This window comes from Triturus cristatus, chromosome 12, assembly GCF_964204655.1.
Source record: "Triturus cristatus chromosome 12, aTriCri1.1, whole genome shotgun sequence".
Classification (NCBI taxonomy): Eukaryota; Metazoa; Chordata; class Amphibia; order Caudata; family Salamandridae; genus Triturus; species Triturus cristatus.
Genome location: NC_140595.1, coordinates 643,601,302 through 643,622,099, shown reverse-complemented (window position 1 = coordinate 643,622,099; position 20,798 = coordinate 643,601,302).

Below are 20,798 nucleotides of genomic sequence, written 5' to 3'. Positions count from 1 at the left end.
GTGAGTCATTGAGCTGACGAGCTCGTGGAAGAAGCACCCGCGTGCCAGTGAGAGGTACCTGATCTGATGTGATGTTTGACAGCCTACTCAGCAAACCCCAGATTTGAAGCCTGTAATCTGTACTGATGACAGCTAAAGAACCAGAAACACATGTCTAGAGATCAGCACTATCTGCGCCAACTCTGGCGAAACACTTGTAAATACTTTAGCAAAGCAAGCAACTTGAGACTGTATTTACCATAATGCCAGGGGCGAACCTTGCTGGGAGGTTAAGCGGTGTGCTCCCACCCCTGTTCCCGGCTATGGAGCCTCACATGAAAGGATTAGAATCATTGGGGAAAGCAATGAAAGCTAAAGTATGTGATGGAACAGGGTTTTTGCGAAATGAAACCTGCTCGAATTGAACCATCAGTAACACTTACTGACCGTGTGTATTGAAAAACTTATGCGGGAAAGGGCCTAACGTGAGGGAAAATGCTACAGCGCAAGCGCGAACTAAAGCACTGAACTAGGCCGCAAATGATTTTTGACTAATGTGAAATAAGACTAACGCTGCTTTGATGCATTATATTAATGTTTGCTAGGAAATTAATGTTAACCCGGTTTGCGCATGAATAGATGCAACACAGAGTGGGTGTGTAATGGAAAGCATTATAAGTGATTAATGAGGCAGGTGTTTTCCGTAGAAGAATGATTTTCTGTGCTGCAGGAAACGAAAGAAATAAAAAGCAATTTTATTCTGAGCAAGAAGGAGAAGGTGGAAGACATTTGTCCTTCACGAATTCTGTGTGCCTGCCAACAGTTTACATGAAGAAACAAATTAAAACTTCGAGAGAAAGAACACTTCCTTGGTGTAATGGCACAAGTGGACTATCAAGGCACAAAAGTTGTTACATGAACGGAATGGAGGAAATGTGTACTATGACTGTGACTCAAAATTGTATTTCCTGGGGTGGAAGTTGATATAATAAATAAATTAACAATGAGGACGCTGAGCTAATGGATATGACGAGAGCGGTGTGACAGTACACCTCCTTCCTTAACCAATCAAATGTTGAGAAATTGTCTGTTCTGACACAAGTGTGGGTTGAACTTTGGGTTTTAGGGTATAATTGAGGTTTCTGGTGGGAGGGAGTGCACGCGTTTTCCTACTTGGGTGAAGAGAGGCTCGTGTTGCTGTCTCCTATTCTTGAGCTGGCTGTTCCTGTCTGCTGAATCCTGACTTAGTCTTTGCCTGTTCAAATCTTGAAGGGCCTTACTACTCTCATGGCCAGAGAGTAGTTTTCCTATTTCTTATTGGGTTTGTATAGACAGAAATCTGAATTTGCATAATCATTTTGCAAATTTATTTTGTCTCTGAAACTTCTGTCACTTTGTCTTTCCACTTCTTTATTGCACTGTTATTGAGAGAAAATTCTTGTAATTTTTCTCTAATATTGTTTCTCGTGATGATCTATGATTCGTACTGTATTTGGTATTGATGAGAATTTTCACATTATTTTAGATAAAGTATTATAAATATACAAATTAGTTTGTCTTTATTAGAGGAGTTTGTTCTTGATTTATGAGTATTATTTAGAATCAGGTATTAGTTTGCCAAACCCTGTCAACTTAAAAAGATTGCATCACCACAGATTTTAAGCGGAATCAATGGTACAGATGGTAATTGGTAAGTTTGGTATTTTACTCACCGAGCGTGAAGGGACTTGTTGGGTAATGACATTGGGCCTTGTCAGTGAAAATTTATCAGTCCCTAATAGCTGGATCATATGCTACCTGGAAAATAAAATTGGAGGAAGAGAGGAGATGGCTAAAGAGTAGACAAACTTCAGGGGCACGGCAGCAGGTGCTGTGTGCCATTTAGAATACAAGATGGAAGTGGGTGTTGCGAGTGAAAAGAGTTGCGGCTCTTAAGAGATTTCCTCTTATTTTTCTCTAGACGCCAGTTTTGGGGGCAATGTGCTCCTTCAGGAACAACTTACTAAGTCCCCACCTTCCTGGCACTGCGAACAGAGATGGGCGAGAACTGGTGCAGAAAGCATATAGGCTCTAATCGAGGGCTGCAAAGCGACTGACCCATCTTGGTGATGTTGATCAAATTGGCATCTGAGGTATCCAGTGGTACTGTGGATAGAGTTAGTGAAAGAATCCGACCAGGAGGAGGGCAAAGGATACGTCTCTTGTGCGTTGACTCAGCAAAAGCAGCAGCAATTGCATGCCCTATTCAGAGAATAAATTAGTTAGGGTGTAATGGCCGCAGCATCTATCCCTGCAGAACTCCATAGTGTAGTATAATACATAAGTACCTGTTCTTGCAGTTGTGGTAGCAGATCAATCCTATTCGGATGGGATTAAACTTTAACTTAAAGCTGCAGCTCTGCAACTGGAATGTAATTGTACAATACTGACCTCCCATATGACACTCCTGAGCCACAGATGTGGTGGTGTGGGAATGATGGGACATTTTGTGGACTGGTTGACACTTGTTGCCTAGTTATAGGTGTTCTTTTCTTCTCTTCCAGCAGCCTCTTCCTTTTTGCTTACCGTTTTCCTGTTAACTTTCTCCACTCTTTCCCATCCTGATATCTGAGGTTCGGGTTCTCCTTTTTAGGTGTCGCCTGACCCAGCGCATGCGCTGGTCTGGCGAGACTTATTGAGAGGGCTCCAAAAAGTGCTACCAGGCCAGCCTAGAGCCACAGTGCATGTGCGCGGGCGCGCGTGCCGCGATTACTTTCACTTTCACGGCCGCTTTGTTGTTTGATCACGATCACTTTCGCGGCCACTTGGCATAGCCAATAGGTCTCGCTTTTGGGACCTTATAAGTACTTAGTTATGCAACTGTTGCATGGCTAAACACTTATAAGGTCCCAAAGGCGAGACCTATTGGCTATGCCAATACTTGTTTCTCTTGTAGTGTTTTCCCATTGTAGTAAAGTTAGGTATTCTTGTAAAGTTGGTAGACTTCAGCCTGGAGCTGCTGTCGACTCTGGAGGTGGGTTTTGCTGCACTTGGGTAGGGGGGTACAGAAGACCGCCAGTGTCCTGGTTACTGTCTCTTTTGTTGGTGCCTTTTACCAAACATTAAAGATGTAATCCTAAAAGAAGAAACTGAAACCAGATACGTTTGTTTATTTCTATTCTACATAGAATGTGCTTTGGCTCAGCCCCACAGGGGGTTGTCCAGTCACTACATGCTTTTGGCTGTGTGGTGTCTCATTCTGCCTCCTGTGAAGTGTATGTATTAAAATGCACAAGATATTATTTTACATATCAAAGGTACACTGAATAAACCTGTATTAAATTCTTTATATCGTAAATGCTGTGTAGGCGGAAAACATTTAGTTTTTCACTACTGCAGACATATTTTAGTGAGGATTCAAGATGCAAGCCAGCCTATTGGCTTTGCAGGTGCTTGTTTAGCAACGTGTATTACTTAGCACATAAATCACCAATCTGGTTACATAGCGCTGCACAGTGCAGGTATAAACAATACAGAATTTAGCCAGGGGATTGACTGTGGTGGCATATTGAATAAACTTTATCAAGATAAAGCACCCTATATTATCTTTGGTCGAGGCGGGGGGGATCCCGGTCTATTCTCAGACGGGGATTAATAAGCAGTTTGCCAGTTATTATACAGGGCTGTATGATAGTACCATGCAGGGGGAACCTGAAGGCTTGGCCGAGTTTCTGTTGGCGGCTCGATTGCCCCGGCTGGACCCGGAGAGCGAGAAGGACCTCGGGGGTGCTATATCGCTGGGCGAGATTCGCGCAGCGATTAAGCATATGGCCAGACGAAAGACCCCGGGAGCGGACGGTTTGCCCATTGAGTTCTACGCGGCTTGCCCGGATCTGCTGGCGCCACAGCTGCAAGTCCTATACAGTGAGGCTTGGCGACTTGGGCGCTTACCGGCCTCCGCTCGGGAGGCAATTGTGGTGCCCCTGTTGAAGCCGGGAGGAGAGGCCGGCGCGCGCACGGCGTACCGCCCGCTCTCCATGTTGACGGTGGATTACAAAATCTTGAGTAAAATCTTGGCGTCGCGCCTGTTGACTCATATGACCGCCTTGATCCACCCGGATCAGGCGGGCTTTATCCCTCGGCACAACACGGCCACTTCGGTTCGACGTTTGCTGCGGGTGATGGAGATGGACTGGGACATATATCCGGAGGCCTGCACACTGTCGGTTGATATAGAAAAGGCCTTTGATAGTGTAGAGTGGCCCTATTTATACCGAGTGCTGCGGGCTTTTGGTCTGGGGGACGGCTTTGTGCGCTGGACCACCTTGCTCTATAACGAGGCCACGGCCCGGGTGAAGACGGGGGCTACCATATCGGCCTCCTACCCGGTGCGGAGAGGGACGAGGCAGGGTTGCTCGCTCTCCCCCTTGTTGTTCGCCCTGGCCATTGAACCGCTTGCGACACATGCCCGACTGGGGCGCTCTTATGCAGGAGTTCAATTGAGGGGGGACGCCCACTATATCTCCCTGTATGCAGATGATCTGCTGATGTTTTTGGCGGATGCCGATGGCGCACTGCGTGGAGCGACCGCCTTGTTGGAGGCCTTTGGGCGCCTGTCCGGGCTCAAGGTCAACTGGGGCAAGACATGCTTGTTCCCGCTGGTGCCGGGCGGCCGGGCCCCCCAGTCGCTGGGAGTGATCCGATGGGAAGGTAGCTGCCTGCGATATTTGGGGGTTAGTATCTACCACACCCAGCCGGAGTTGCTGGAGGGGAATATTGGTAGAGCCATTCGCGGCTTGCGTGGTAGCATGAGTTTCTGGAGTACGCTCCCACTTTCATGTGCTGGGAGGGTAGCGCTGTTGAAGATGGTGGCGTTGCCACGCCTCCTCTACTTCTTTCGCACCCTGCCTATATGGATACCTGCGTCGTACTTCGCACGTCTCAGGGCACTGTCCACGGGCTTCATTTGGGGCTCAGGGAGAAGGCGGGTGGCTTTGACCACACTGCGGCGGCCGAGAGCGGAGGGGGGCCTGGCAGTCCCGGACTTCGAGTGGTACTATCTGGCGGCCCAACTCCAATGGCTTACGCAGGCGGTTGCCAGGGAGTATAGAGGCCCGGAGGGCCCACAGGGCAGGTTGATTCCGCGGCATGTGCTAGCCTTCATAGTCTTACAGCAGAGGTTGGACCTTGCCCTGCTTACTTTGGAGGAGCGTACACTCCGGCTGTGCTGGAACCGGTGCCAGAGGAGGGCGGCGATAACTCGCCCCTATGCCCCGGAGATCCCTTTGGGAATGTGTACGGCGTTCCCGCATGGGGGCGATTGGTCTGGGCTGGCCGTTTGGGAGGAGCTGGGCGTGCAGATGGTGGGCGACTTATTCAGGGAGGGGGTGCTGCTGCCCTTCCAGGAGTTGCAGGACTCCTACGGGCTTCCACGTGGGGACTTTTTACTCCACGCGGCCCTTGTAGCGAGCCTTCAGAGACACTGGAATGTGGGGCTCTCGGAGCCACCGATCGCTGCAGGTTGCCAATATGTAGTGATGGCGGCGGGGACGTCCAAGGCCATTACTTGTCTCTACCGCAGACTGTCATCGGAAGGCCTGCTGCCCCTTGCCGCCTTGAGGGGCAAGTGGGAATTGGACCTTGAGAAGCCGATCCCCCGAGACTACATGGACCACGTTGGTGCGGCGGGCCTGGAAGGGAACGCGCAATGCCCGGTTTCAGTTGGTTCAATTTTTTACGTTGCACAGGGCGTATTTGATGCCGGTTAAGATATTGCAATATTTTGGGGGTGCGCACTCTCAATGCCCGCGGTGCGGGGGAGAGGGTGCTGATTTTCGTCACATGTTTTGGTCCTGCGTTCAGTTGGGTGACTATTGGGCAGAGGTTATGGATTGCCTGAATCAGGTGACGGACCGCGTTATTGACCCGGAACTGGGGGCCTGCTTACTACTTTGGTTCCCACACACCCGCCGGACGAAGGTTACTAGCAAGTTTTACGACTTAGGGTTGATTATGGGATAAGAGGGAACTGACTATGCACTGGAAGTCCAGAGCGGGGCCTAGCTTCTTGCGGTGGAGGGCGGCGTTTGCGCGATGGGTGGGGGCAGAGGGTACGCTCCGGTTGCAATTAGCTCTTCGGAGGGATGACGAGAAGGCGCTGGCGACGGCCCGAGCATGGGAGGCGCTGGTGGTGGAACTTCAGGGGCTGATGTCTGACACCGGGAGAGAGGGGGACACCTCTGACAGGCAGGAGGAGGCGTTGAACGGGGAGTAGAAGGGGAGTAGTGGCGAGCGCTGGAAGCAAGGGTGTGGCTAGGCACGAGGGAAAGCCTTGGTTCCCTAGAGGAGGTTGAGCACCCATGCCTGATTTATAGCAGGGAAGGGGCACATCAGGAGAGAGGAGGAAGGAAGGGGGCACACTGACATGGGGTGGGGAGGGAGGGGGGGGACCCGCATGGGCTGGAAGTTCATTCTCCCGGATATTGGCTGGTAACAATATATGTGAAGTATCTTCTTTGACGGGGGAGGTAGCGGGGTTTGTACTGAGTTGATGCTATGAAAACAATAAAAAAAATGTTTAAAAAAAAAAAAAAAATCAAGATAAAGCACAGTGTAAAGTTGGCATAAAGCAGATGAAAGATATATGCTATTAACAAAGAGTACAAGTCACAGCCATGCTAACTTCAGTATCAGTACCATGGTCTTGCAAATTAACAATGAAAATCACCAAGTCATATAATGCAGGGTAACAGAAATAACAGTTGCTAGTTTTAGCAGGCGTGGTGCTAAGTATTTAATACAATGGGAAGTAAATACATTTAAATTATTAGAGAAGTATTACCAAAAATCACATATTTGGTTGCAGAAAAAAAGAACACGGAAAACAATACGGAAGCCATGGGAGCAGTAAACAAAATAAATGGAGCCATTCAGGTGAATTTACAACAGAAAGATATATAGGGGATAACTCCTAATTGACAAAAGCTCTATGAAAATATACATTATACAGCTTAAAATTAAAAATGAATGAATGCAAAGGGAAGGAAATCCATACAACTGATTATGGCGACCTTACTAAAGATCGCATATTTGGTTGCAGAGAAAGGAACATTTTACAAGAGCAGTGGGGGCACTAAGAAGAAACTGAAGTCAGTAATGCAGGTGAATGACAACATAAATATATAGTAGGGATAGACCCTAATCGAAAAGGTATTATGAATATTTACACATTGTGCATTTAAGTGGAAAATTCAAAATAAAAACAAGACAGCCCAACAGTTGAGAAAAATATAACAAGCATTGGCATAGCCAATAGGTCTCGTATTTGGGACCTTATAAGTGTTTAGCCATGCAACAGTTGCATAACTCAATACTTATAAGGTCCCAAAAGCGAGACCTATTGGCTATGCAAAGCGGCTGTGCGGCCGCGAAAGTGAAAGTAATCGCGGTAAAGCTGTAGCTCTAGGCTGGCCTGGTAGCACTTTTTGGAGCCCTCTCAATAAGTCTCGCCAGACCAGCGCATGCGCAGGGTCAGGCGAGACCTAAAAAGCTTAATGCAACAACCACACTAATCAAATCAAATAAAAGTTTATTCGGATTACATTTGAATCCATAAAAGTACATAATACACCAATTTTGAGATCAGCATATTGTAATTACAAGTTAAACAACCAATGAATTCACAAAATCAAATACGGTATACAATGTGAGGGAAGAGGGTGTTGCAGTGTATCAATCAATCAATCAAGTGTCTTGTAAAGCGCAACGACTCTCCTATAAGGGTCTCAAGGTGCTGAGTAAGTGTCAAGAGAAGGAAATATATATGATCAATGAAGATACTACAAGAAAGTCATGTAACTGGTTGCAAAGAAAAGGAACAGGAAGTTAGAAATATGTTGAGTTGTGAAGTCAAAAAGCAGACATCGGATATTAAGTGATTGTGGGATTAAGCTCTCAGATACATGCGTTTCCCAATGAATATGTCCTTAATGAACCTGAAACTGTGAAAGGTGGGGCATTTTTATCATGAAGTGGGAGGTTGTCCTAGATTCTGAGAGAATTGCTGGAAAAGTAACTGCAAAGCATGGACTTTTGCTTGAAAGTGGAATGTGATCCTTCTTGCGATGAAGAGGTGTCAGGTTTCGGACTGGACTGAGGCTTCTGTCTTACCTTTGGTCCTGCTTGATGCTTGCACGACTCCTTCCCCATGCCACAGTGCCACATATGCAAAGAAAACTATGCATGATGAACGGGTGCCCTCAAGAAAGGTTGCAAGAATGGAAAAAACCCTAAGTGAAAAGTCTCCCGAGGCTGATGGAAGAATTCAGAATCAGGAGACTTGAGGAAGATTCTTGAATCCAGGGAAAATCTTGATAAAAAAGAATGGAACAAAAATCTAGAACAGGGGGCTGTCAGGGTTTGCAGTGGGATAAGGTCCCGATATACCTGAAAGTCCCAATCACTCAGGTATTCCAACCAAAATATAGAATAATAATACATCGGTTATGAACCTTCGGAGAAATAGGGGAAGGGGTAGGACCCAGAGACACTGGTCGAAATGGTGCCAAAACAGTCTGCGATTGTTTCAGAAGCACCATTTGGTAATCTTGAACACAGATACACACAATAACTATTAGACTCATGTGAGCAAGTCTGTATAATCTCCACCTCAGGGATCCCTCCAGACCCAAGACCACCACCCTTGAGTACAACACCACCTGAACACCTGGCTGAACGATGGCAAGAACCTCTTGCTTTGTAAATATGTAATATATAATTGTCCAAGCCTAATCACAGTTAAAATTTAATCCTAAGTGAATGTGCCATTTGTATATATATATAACTGTAACCACTAGTATATGTAGTAAACCTTTATACTTACTACCATTCCTATGGGATTTTAGAGTTTATCTGTTTGTATCTCTTCCTTGAGTGACTTTACAACTTGTACATTTGCAATTTTTTCTGTTTGTATCTTTTATGTAACTCATGTAATCCAAAGTCCTTATGTAACGCAACTGGTTCTTTTGTAAAGTGCTCTGACACCTTTGGGTGATGTTCGCGCTATATGAAATCACATTAAATAAATAAATAAGATTAAAATATAATCATGCAGCACAAAAAACAATGCACAGTCAGCTTACCTCACACTCATCTGGGAAATGCCATGACTAGCTCTGGCAGTATTAGGATGCAGGCCAAGAGCTGAAGACGCAGAGGAGGGAAGCGGGGGATTGCTGAGGCGAAGCAGACAGCACAGTGACAGCAGTTCCTTGAGAGCAATGCTGAATGTAGGTTAGCCTGAACACAAATATGTACAAAGAATAAAAGAAATAATGCACATGGGTGGCTGGACAACAGGGAACCACAAAGGGAAAAAATAATAAAGTGCAGGGACAAAGGATTGGGTGATGAATTAATCATAGGCATATTAAGCCAAAACAACTAGGATATGTTGCCAGGCACCTTCCCAGTGCCTATGTTAGTCTTTCATAGCAACTGTACCCTTGGTGCCCTGGAAGTAACTTTTCTAACCTGAAAGTGAGGATCATATAATTCTCACTGCTTGCATTCCATACGTAGACTTCTCTGTACCGATGCTGAAGTGTTCCTCCATTGTACTTAGGCAAGATTTGTGGTTTGCCTGAGGACAAGTCAAGTCACAAACTAGTTGCACGCCGCACCACAAGCCAGATTTCAAATATTTGGTTAAGTTCATGTTTATCTTTAAAGGCTGCTTACTTATTGTATGCTCATCCCTGGTAAGGGATGCTTCTATGCTCCACCTGCGGTTTGGTGCAAGCCAGCTAACCACAACCTTCTGTGTCGTTTGTATTATAATGCTGGATAGCCCCCGGACACGGAGTATCACTGGTAAGGGAGCATGATCTGGGGTAGAAGTGACAGGTCCTGCGCAAACACTGGGGCGGGGACTGGGACGTCTACAAGAAGCTGCGTTCTATCGTGCGTATTGTTCCCGATTTCAGGAGCAGGGCGCCGGGGCATTGGCATTGCAGTGTGTGACTGAGGATCAAGCGCGCAACACACATCGGTCTGAAAGGGCTTCAGGCCCCCCCCCCACCCCGCCATGTGTCTCAGCCCAGGCTGCCGCAGCTCAAGCTGCTGTGGGCTCGGCTGGGCAGTGTCTGGGGTCTTATCTCCGACACACCCGAGTTTTTCACAGATCTTTGAAAGACCACTTGCATATTTACATTGTAGTGGAGGCGGAGTTTTAGATGGCATACATTGTTAAGTTAGCATGAGCGTCTTAGATGTTAGAAACGCCATCTTGCCACTTTGCTGCTTTTGCACACGACACTGCAGATAGATGTTATTATTTGAAAAATGCTTGCTTGCATTTTCTTCACATGAGAACTGTCTGTGGTTCACATACCTAGACGTGCACTGCGACCTTGGTCTGAACATTGTGTGCAGAAACAGTCTGGGTCACCAAACAACGTATGTTTATGAGTTCAGGTTGATCGGCCCACGCTCTAGCCATAACACGCACACAGCTGCAAATATCTGAAAGTCGAGCGCCTTTAATATTGCAGTTTGCATGCACTAGACATATTCTGGAGAAGAACTTTTCCAGGCGCGGAGCAAAGCTGATCCTGTGATGTGATTCACCTTAGCTGATCTTTATGGTATGGGGTTCCCCATTCAAACCTAGAGACCTTCTATTGGTATAATAATACTAGCTTACTATTGAAGGGAGGGTGGTTGTATTCCACTGTCATTTGTAATATGATTTCTCCCTTCATTTTCTATGGTATTGTAACAATGCTGATGGTTTTAATTTTAATCATTTGTCTGCTTATGTTAGCCAAAGTACTGCATCTTAGGACACGTAGTTTATAAAATAAACATTTTAAACTTTACTGTGTCTCTGAATACTCTTGTTGTGGACTGATATGAGAATAATAACGAACAGGTATTTCTGATTCCCACCATTCCTGAGAGTACTCTAAAGTCGCATGTTCTGGGTTGTCTAATCATTGGTAGCTTCTATATGGTATGAAGAGCGAATGAGACACTGATGCTGGTCGGATAGGGGTTCTGGGTACTGAGGTGAGTTTTTGGTAGACCGCAATTCACTGAGGTCCTGGTTTCCTGCGCATAGTTCTGTGCATGAGCAGAATCCCTGCAACATGGCGCACCTAACGATTGGTCTTTATATTTGAGACGCCTTAGTAGTGCTTATATTAATCCACGACACCCTCACTCTTGTTTCCGGATAGCGGGAGTGACAGTTTTAACCTACCTATTAGTTCAATAGGTTCAATCAAGCTTGTTAATCAAAAAGGTTTTATATTTTTTGAACCCTTGTGCTACTACACATTGTTTTCCTCTCTGTGCCCATATGGTGGTCGATATTGCAGCACATAGCCGGACACCTCTGCGACGTCATTTGACGCAGTTTGGAGTGCCGGATGATGGGATGGCCGTTATATTTGTGGTGAGTGCCGATGCGTCATACCCCTACGAGTTGTTTTACTCTTGGGTGACTATGCCGGCGGTGAATGCGGATGATAATATGTTTCACTCCTATACCCCCACGCGGCTCCCAGCAAATTATACGTCATATCGGACGCAGGAGATTCCTATTTCTGCTTGGCAGCATCGTATTTGGTTTAATGGCGCCCTTCCCCATGCGGTTACACCGATTCGAATGGGCTCTTTATCAATTCCAGGAGCCACTTGGCCGGTCTTAGCCGGATTTACGCCTCATCCTCGTTATTTGCATGTTGCGGTGGATGAGTTGCGTGTCCTACATATAGCCCTGATTACGGTATATCGGGCTTTAGTGCAATACGTTTCACGTAACGTACAGGTGGGGGCACCTGTTGTTGCGGGTCAGCCAGCTGGCCCAGCCGGGATTGTTATTAGTCCCGTCATGGTTAACTCGGTTATGGGCAAGCACCCCCAAAATAAGGACGATTTGCCTTATTGGCTTGCTGAGAAATTTGACCAGCTGGAGGCAGTATTTCTGCACTCTACTCCTGTGGAGAAACACAGGATCCTCACCATTAGTTTGCAGAAAGCCTTAGTCCCGGAGGTGTCCGATTGTGACAACTGGGGAAAAGTTTTTGCAGCGGTTTATTCTAAGTGCTTCGGCACCCCATCTATGGCCGTGCTTCCCTCCGTCATTAAACGTGTTCAAGATCAACACAGACCGGAGGCGGCGGTCGAGTTGGGGATGCGGCTTGCCGGCGTGTTTGACGTAGTTGCCACTCTCGTCCTTGTAATCTCAAGGGGGATGTGGTACACTTTCAAGTGGCTAATGGTTTAGCCCTCGTTGATGAACTCGATAAGCCCCGTGAGTTGCCTAAAATTATTGCGGAGGCTTATAGAACTATTGGCCGCAGTAGTTTCGGGATTAAGCCTACTATTGTCATTCCTGACATACAACAGCAAACTAAGGTGGGTTCGTCTGGTAAAGACGATCGTCCAAATTTTCCTAAACAAAATTGGAAATCAAAGAAACAGGGTAAGCAGCAACAGAAACAGGGGTCTCGTCCTGCCTCCCCGATACAGGCGACTGGTGAACGCACATATGATTTGCGCGATCGCACTAGTATTAGGTCACCTTATAGATTTCAGGTTACTGAACAACGTTCTCCTCGTTCTTCACAGGAAACATCGTTCTCCCAGTCCGGTGGTGGAGAACGTGGCAAAGGACGGGGTGCCCAACAAGGACCTGAACAACCCCGTCAGCCTGACGGTAAAGGCAAGCAGGATGAGTTTGCATGTCAACGTCCCCCGTTTCAGAAGAAGAAAGTTGCTGCATTAACAGCGAGGTATGCCACAGATAGTGCGGACGCAGCTTCGGAGCCTGACATGGGCACTAACGCTGCTCCACAGCGCATCGGAGGTTACAGTAGTGCGGCAAGCACTGCGTCCATATCTGGAGGCGACAGCAACTGATACGTTCATAACTGTAGAAACTGCTGATACTAGAGTGGCTCCCCCTGACAGACTATATGACATAGTCCTCTTAATTGAAGGTGACATACAACGCACAATACAAGGGATTTTTTGGGATAATCTGACCTCTTCCTATGATATTCTCTTAGCGGAGGCGGACTGGCCCCCGGCTTTCATTTTGGATGCTCCTAGAGGGGAGGAGGTAATCCTCCCGTCATTTGCGCACACAGTGCCAAAGGAGCACGCTGAAAGGTTTGCCGAAGAGTGGGCTCAGGTGCTTGCTCCGGCTTTGTACCGTACTCAGGTTGGGTGGGATAAACTGTCTCCGAGCCATGAGATTCCTTTACGGTCTATGCCCCAGCCACAGCCCCAATATCCCATGCGTCGCGAAGCTAGATCACACGTCGTGGAAATCCTTGACCAATTGGAATATCATGGAGTTATTGAAACATGTGTGTCACCAATGAATAATCCTTTATTCACTGTAACGGAGCCTGATGGGTCGTACCGCCTAGTTTTGGATTACCAACATTTGAACTCTCACTGTCAGACATGTGCGGTACAGAATACCCACAGTTCTGCTCTCGTCGATAGTCTCGTGAGAAAAAGGTTTAAAACCACACTTGACATATCCAATGGCTTTTATAGCCATAACCTGTCCTCTATTAGTAGTCAGTGGACAGCGTTTACTTCTGGCGGCAAACAAAAACAGTTTAAGAGATTAGCCATGGGATATAAAAACAGCCCTGGCGTCTTTGCCGCACGTGTTGTCTCTCTGTTGGAGATTGACCCTGATGCGTACTCGTATGTTGATGATATCTATCTCACGGACGACGAGTTATGGCCGCATCTGTGTCGAGTTGATTGCATCATTGTCATGTTTGCAGACTTCGGTTACAAATTCAACTTTGCGAAGTCTCACATTGCAGAGTATACAGTGTTGTTTCTGGGCTACGAGCTCAACAATGAGGGTAGAGGCTTAGCTCCTCACTTTCTGGAGAAGTGCGCATGCTTGCGTGCTCCTACAACACGGAAAAAATTACAGTCTTTGCTGGGCTTTCTGAATTTCGGTCGTACTTATATTCCTGATTATGCCCAGCGTATCAAGCCGCTATATGCCTTGGTACAACCTACTTTTTCCAAATCGAGCTGGCTGCCAGAGCATTCAGCTATCTTGCACTCTCTGCAGGCTGATCGTCTTGCTTCGAAATACTTACTGACACGTGATAACCACACTAATCTGGTCATCAGAATTGTGCCGGGTGCAGTGGGGTTCACGTACTTAACGTTCAATGAGGGCGATACCGTCCCCATTGCCTACAAATCACACCTGTACACTTCGGCTGAGCTGCGCTTTTCCTCGGTTGAGAAAGTGTTGACTGCGGTACAGATGGCGATTCTGAAAGAATGAGCGCTGTCGCAAGGGAAACGCATGTTGGTGGTTACATCATATCCTGCTCTAGAGGCAGTGACGAAAGCCAGTGTACCTAACTCTAAAGCTTTGCATCCACGTTGGATACAATGGGCCACTTCTTTGACATCGCCAGATGTCACTTATATCTTTGATGCCTCATTACAGACTCAGGTGTACTTGCAGTATGAATTCGTTCATCCAGCTCCTCTGTCTTTGCGCCCGCTTGAAGATTACCATTGTGTCATTTACACTGACGGTTCGGCGCAACCGGCGACGGAATCGAAGTATGCCTATTCAGCGGCCTGCGCAATTGTAGCGGGTACGTTCGTGAATGGAGAATTCAAGACCGATGTCGTGCATACGCAGTCATTGGGTGATTGTAACGCACAGTTGGCAGAGCTTCGTGCTCTGGTGCTTGCACTGGAGTTTGCTGATCCTCGGGTTACTACTCTTATAGTGAGTGACTCGTTTTACTGTGTTCAGTCTTTTAACGACAATCTATTCTTTTGGACTCAAAATGAATATCGCGATTCCAAAGGTAGTACAATTAAGCATAAAATGCTTTGGGTTAGAGTGGCAGAACTTAAACTGAATCTGCCTCTTGTGAATGTAATTCACACTCTTGGTCACCAACGATTTGGTGTCCACGCTGTCAGCAATAGCTTAGCTGACGAAGCAGCGAAAACAGCAGTGGCAACATATTTAGTAGCAGCAGTTACAAGATCCAAAAGTAAGATCGATGATGACATCTTGGCAGCTATTGCTGCGACAGAGAAGGGTAGTAATTCGCCTAGAGGTTTCCCTTCTCGGTACTCTTATCATTTAAGTCCTGATAAAGTCCCCTATGTGAGAATTAACGATGTTGGTGACAGATTGATTCCCAACGCGGACTGCAGACCTTCTTTGATAACAGCGGCTCACGAAGGGATGGCCTCTGCCCATGCCGGCGTTTCAGCAACTGTTACTCTGTTACAACAGCGTTACTGGTGGCGCGGGTTGTATAAACAAACTCGCACTTATGTTCTTGATTGTGACATTTGCCAGCAGATTAAACCTTCGATTGCTGCGCGCCCGCCACAAACTCAGTTCTACATATCTAATAAACCACTTGGGTGTGTTTATTTAGATCACTGCAGTCCTTTCTCCTCTGATACTGCGTACAAGTATATCTTAGTTGCAGTGGATTCGTGCACACCTTTTCTTTGGGTATGGCCACAAAGGAGTGCTTATGCTCGAACTGTCATAAGAGATTTGCGTGTCTTTGTGGGAATTTTTGCGTGTGGTACATTTCATTCTGACCAGGGCCCTGCGTTCGCCTCTAAGGCGTACAAAGAAGCCATGAGATCTTTGGGGGTACAAGTCAAATTTTCGTCTCTATACCGGCCTGAGGGTAATAGTTTTGTGGAGTGAATGAACCGTGACTTAAAGCAATCTCTGACAGCTAGGGTTTTAGGCACTGGACGAAACTGGTTTGCCCATCTGTATAACGTACAACGTGCACTTAATAATCTCCCTAGAAGGTCTCTGGGTGGGCGGACCCCATACATGATGCTCTTTGGCATAAAAATGTTTGTCTCGGACCTTGAAGGTCTAGAAATTGCGGCGTCAGCCGCTCCCTTTGACGTAGATGATCACTGTGCTGTATTACAGAATCTACAAGAGACCAGAGACAGTCTTGCAAAGGATCACTTGCCCTCCACATCTGATGCTGCGCTTCAGATTCCGGTAGTCGGCTGGCTACCTCGAGTTGGTGACCTGGTCCGTGAGAAGGTGGAGAACAAGAAGGAGTTTGGCCCCTCTTATCGTGCACCAGTTCCAGTGCTTGGCGTGCAGGGTACAAGAACAGTCATTTTACCTCCACTTCCTGGTCGCAAGGATAACAGGTACATCTCCATTGACAATGACAAACTACAGCGAGTGGCCGATACTTCTTAGTATGACTCCAGCGGTCTCTTGCCCTGCGATGCTGAGAAATTCTGTTTTGGCACCGGCTTCTTCCACCATGCCTGATATTGCCATAGAGATGCATACAGTAATTAATCCTTTGCTGACACCACCGGCTGGTGGTCCACCTGAAGATACTGAGTATGCTTATCCCACAGAGGTTACATTGCCTGTTTTACAATCTACCGCAGTTAACTAGTCAAATTCCTCCTTTGACACTGATTCTATGACTTCCAGTACTCCATCGAAAGTTTCTATTTTTTCTGTTTGGTTTAAAAGAAATTTTTTAATTCCCCCTTGGACTTACATTTGGCTGGTGCTCATATGTATTTTTTTGTTTATGTCCATTGGATTCGTGGTGGTATTTTTTCGTCTTGTAAATGGACACTACCTGAAGGAGAGATCTACAATTAGACTAATTGATGGAACTTTGGCCCCTCACTCCTCATCACACATCATGAAGAGGGACCAGACTTTTGTGAATATCACTGCCTGGCCTGTGTTAGATGGGATTGTGTGGGATGCTGTTAAATTTCAAATTCATGGAACCACTGAGGTTATTAATGTTCCGAATGTCCTTCGTGTTTCTATGGGAGATGTTGTGAAACAAAACATCCGTTCTGATGATTGGAACGTTCAGGCCATAGAAGCACTGTTTTCTGATTTTAAATATTATGCTGCTGTTGATGCTGAAGATTTATATTTAGACACTGCTAATTATGGTGAACTGTTTTGCTATCAACATTATGGCAATCATTTCCTACATAAAGCTAATACGTTTCGGAATTCTGTAAATTATACACAATGGGAACATTGTCTGACGCCCTGGCAAGGCAGCTCAAACACTTTGGTCCAAAAATGTGCGTATTTCACTGATTTTAGTGTTTCAGAACCTACCGCCTTTTATTTTAAATTAGCAGCTGAGTCTGCCTCGAAGGTGCGGCTGACACACACTAAATTATTGTATTCCAAATCCTTTATGGATGAATTGGCTATCGGGGGTTATGACCTGTGGAAAGCTACTATTGATCTTAAATCTGTTTGGGGTTCTAAGACATGGCAGGTGCAAGGAACAGAAGCTTTGCATCGAGCCTGCCTCATCCCAAAACACATGTTGTTTTTGAATTCTTCTATTTTTCAGCCCACCTGCTTTGGATTGGCCACTTCAAAAAAATTTAGTTCCCCCTCTATTCCCGATCTGGGTGCTTATCCTAATTGGGATAATCATACAGATCTGTCCCTTACGGAGTTGCAGTCGTACATTACTAATACATCCTTCAACATTTCTGACTTTGATCATGAAGGATGGCTACTATGGCAGAGAAGCTCAGATTCCTGTCAACACCGGTTTCTGGGTCTAAAACCAGGGTATACGCAGATCCGCGTAGACCCGCGCTTTGAAACTTCCCATTCAGTTACTACTTACTCTGTAGGGAAGTTATGTCAGAATTGGCTGCAACATTCCACCTTGGCATCTGTTAAACTTCATTTATCAAAATTAAATGACAAAATAGATTTGAATGATTTTGTTAAAAGTCCTGTAGGTGGCAGGTCCAGAAGATGGGTGTATGCTGTTTATAACGAAGTTTGGAAATTATCGCAAATTGAAGCAGCTTCCATATTGAGGGCCATTGATCAAGCCAATATGGAAAAGTGCTAGCTGTTATCGATAATAGCATTAACACCCTTTCTTCCAGAATTTACACATTAGATAATATTGTTTCATCTGTTGTTGATATTGTACAGGATGATATGTCTGTTTTATATCATGGTCAAAATCAATTGAGTTCTATCATGCAGTTTGCATGGACATTGCAAATGTTAAAGGCTGGGAAAGTTCCCTGGGACTACATGAATACATCTTCCTTATTCCTTCCATTCAATTTGACTGCGAAACAGCAATTCATGTCCATGAAGGATGCAACATACTCATTACTGCATATTGAAAAGTTAGAACCTTTGCCTTTCTCTGTGGCCGAATTGAACTCTGCTGTGTGGCTTATCCACGGGTTAATCACTTTGCCATTTCCTTTGTTCAAGTTCAGTTCGTGCATGAAACATTATGCCCTAGGCAGATATGAACCGTTGGGTACTGCTTTCCTGCATGAAGTTTGGTCACTCCCCTTTACATACAGATGCATGAGAGAAGGGAAAGAAGTTTATTTGAAAGGTGAGTAATGCACTTCCACGCCTCATCACTCGGTAGTCTGTAGACACATCCAATTGCATGGTGCATGTAACATTCAGGCACCAAATTTAGCTTGCGTCCTTGTGGGAGCCGGCCTCGTGGCGTGGTCCTGTTTCCCCGCGCTAAGCCGCACGAGGTCCCATGCACATCGGGACTCCTCCATCTTGGATTGCACGTCACTCCACGTGACCATCTGTATGACCCTGCTCTACCCGGCCTCGGTCCCAGCGAGGCCCGACATCGAGACGCCAACCCCTGGCCCGGGGGATACCACGTGAACCCTTCCCACTCCCGGCGGAGGGCAGTATCGATGGGACCCCCAACCGTCTCTCCACACCTGGGTGTGACCGCCCCACAGCTCCCTGGGGCCTGGCGCCTCACCTGCTGGGCGTCTGGCCGCTCCCTACCCGGCCTCTCCGCCCCCTCCGGGCGCACGGGTCCGGACATCAAAGGGCTCCCGTCCTATATCTGGGGCGACCCGACAACAGGGCGGCAGTTGTATCCTGGAGTCAAGAGCCCTGCTGATCGGATCGCGGCTGACCCTACGGAAGAAGCCTCACCCTGAACCACCCCTTGAGCCCTGCTGACGACGTCGCGGCTCCACCGTGCTTAAAGACCTTCACGAACCTTTGGGGCCCTGCTGACGCTGTCGCGGCCCGACCTTGTTGAACCTTACCACCTGAGCCCAGCTGACCTCGTCGCGGCTCGACCGAAGCGGACCTACCACCAGAGCCCTGCTGACCGTGTCGCGGCTCGACCTAAGCGGAACTACCATCCGAGCCCTGCAGACGCCGTCGCGGCTCTCCACGTCCGAGCCGCTCTGAGACCAGCATCCAAGATCTGGCACAGAGCCCTCCCGTACCTGGCTGGTACTAAGACTGTCCCGCTACCCTATCCTCTTAACGAACATTGAGACTCTGATAGGATCCCTCGATCCCTCTGTAAATATTGCCCGTATTACTGCCGATAAAGAATCTAAAACTTGCAACTGCTATTCGAGTCCTGTGTGGTGGTGTTACTGGGCCTAGTACGATCATAGGAGAAGGACCTCCCCGAGGGGGCTTCTCAGCGGCGCTCGGCTATAACTTTGCGGAAGGAAGGTGCCCGGAATAGTCTCCCCGACTACCCGGTGGGCCTCCCTCCAACATTTGGTGGCCAGCGACGGGATCCGAGCCAGACGCAATCGTACAAGCAAGTAACGCAACCACTGCCGGACCAGACGGGAAAAGAAAACCATGGATGGCCAAGAAGCAACCGTGGCCGCAACCTTCCAGGTAGAGAAACTGGAGGAATACACCCACAAAGAACTCAAACAGTTCTGCAAGGACAAAGGGATCCCAACCACAGGATTGGGCACCAAGGAAGATATGCAGAGAGCCCTGAAAGCCTGGGCAGAACTCGAGACCCCTCCACCCCGAGCCGAAGGGACCTCGGCCCGGGACGGAAACCTGCCGACCACGACCCCGACAAACGGGGAGCGTACCGTCCCAGACACCAGCCTTTCCCACGAAGAGATACGAGAACGGGAAAGGGCACGGACACACGAAATGGACCTAGCCCGACTCCGGCTGGACGGTGAGCTCCTACTGGCGGAGAAAAAGATAGCCTTGGAGCAACTACGGCTGCAAGAGGAAATCGAGGAGAAGAAAAGGCAGCGGGAGCTAGAGGAGAGACGGCTAACCCTCGAGCACGAGAGGAGCCTTAAAGAACTTGAACTAAAAGCTAAAACTGGGGAGACCAGCAACCCCGGAGCCCGGGACGCTCTGCCCCTGACCGAGCCAAAGGTGCACATCCCCAAGGATGTCGTCAAAGAGTACTATAAAAATGACGACATCCAGCAATGGTTCCGAGCGTACGAGGTAGCCATGACCTCCCATCGGGTACCCCGGAAGGATTGGGGCGCCGGCCTATGGGGGAGGTTCCTCAGCGAGGGGCGGGATACCCTGCTGCAACTCCCCGACGCCGTGATGACCTCGTACGACCACATGAAGGAAGCCCTACTCACACGCTACGGACTATCGGCCGAGATGTACCGGCAACGCTTCCGGGACTGCAAGAAGATCCCCGGTACCACATGGGTCGAATACGTGGACTTCTTCAGCCGAGCGTTGGAAGGATGGATAAAAGGGAGCAAGGTCACCTCATATAATGAACTGTTCGACCTCATTGTCTGGGAACACCTCGCCAACAACTGCTTTGTGGAACTAAGGCAACACCTCCTGGACAGTAAACTGACCGAGCCCCGGAAGCTCGCCGCCGAAGCGGACCGATGGGTCAACACCCGGGTCCCCCGGAACCCTGTGGGGGACTACACCCGGAGTACCACGGAACCTCCCCGCCAGCGAGGCGGAGGAGGGGGGTCCCACC